Below are 991 nucleotides of genomic sequence, written 5' to 3' on the forward strand. Positions count from 1 at the left end.
ATCCACAGAGTGAGCCCCCGGTACACAGCCCAACTATCTGTACAGATAATCAGGATACCATCACCAGTTTCCTTAGTTGTAACTATTCACACGGCTCTCAGTTCTGCCCATTGACTGCTCTGACCATCCTTCTCATCAAACCAGATTGTCTTGGTGGAGGAATGGTATACTATCGCTCTCTACTTGCTCAAGTTGCCCTTGCTGGACCCATCTGTGTGCCAGGCATCTTCAGGGTGTCACAGAGTTAACGAGATCAATTTATGCCCGTGACAGGGGCGGTAGGCCCCTGCCCTCCCCTCCCCAGCCCACAAAATGGAAGGAAGGGAGGAAAACAAAAAAAGACGGCAACAATCTATGGAGGAAAACTTATTTTACTAACTATGATATCGAAATGCAAGATAACACAATATAATACAATCTGATTGAAATTGAGACCAATAAATCAAATAAAAAAACGAAGAGAGAGAGTTCCCGATACCGATTCAAACCTGAAGAGCTTGGAACGGCCAGGAAAGCACCCTCCAGCACCCACTGCTAGGCAGTAAGAGACCGCCCCACCCGGAAGGGCCAGATCCCATGACTTCCGTAATGTTTAGGGATCGGTGCCTGGAATTGGAGCATTAACACTTTAACTCCCAGTGCACTACATGATGTTTTGATGCGGAATACTGAGAACCAAAAACAAAAAAACATAAAACCATGACAAGTATCGCTCTGTTTAGGTTTCTGTAAAAGTTCAGCAAAGATCAATGAATGTTAATGAGTACAATTTTTTATATGTGGAGGAATTCAAGTCCACACATAGCTACACATGCACTCCCATGTCAGTTGCCATTTTGTCAGACTGCCCCTCTGCTGTCATCTCTCCTACAGCAAAAATAAGTAATGAGATTCTGGTGGGAAGGTTCAACCTCTACTAACACTACAACGTTAGCATCTGATGTTTTAAGTACATTTAGTAAAACAGCAGACATGACTTCCAGAGGAGACT

Source organism: Meleagris gallopavo, unplaced genomic scaffold, assembly GCF_000146605.3.
Source record: "Meleagris gallopavo isolate NT-WF06-2002-E0010 breed Aviagen turkey brand Nicholas breeding stock unplaced genomic scaffold, Turkey_5.1 ChrUn_random_7180001957315, whole genome shotgun sequence".
Taxonomy (NCBI): domain Eukaryota; kingdom Metazoa; phylum Chordata; class Aves; order Galliformes; family Phasianidae; genus Meleagris; species Meleagris gallopavo.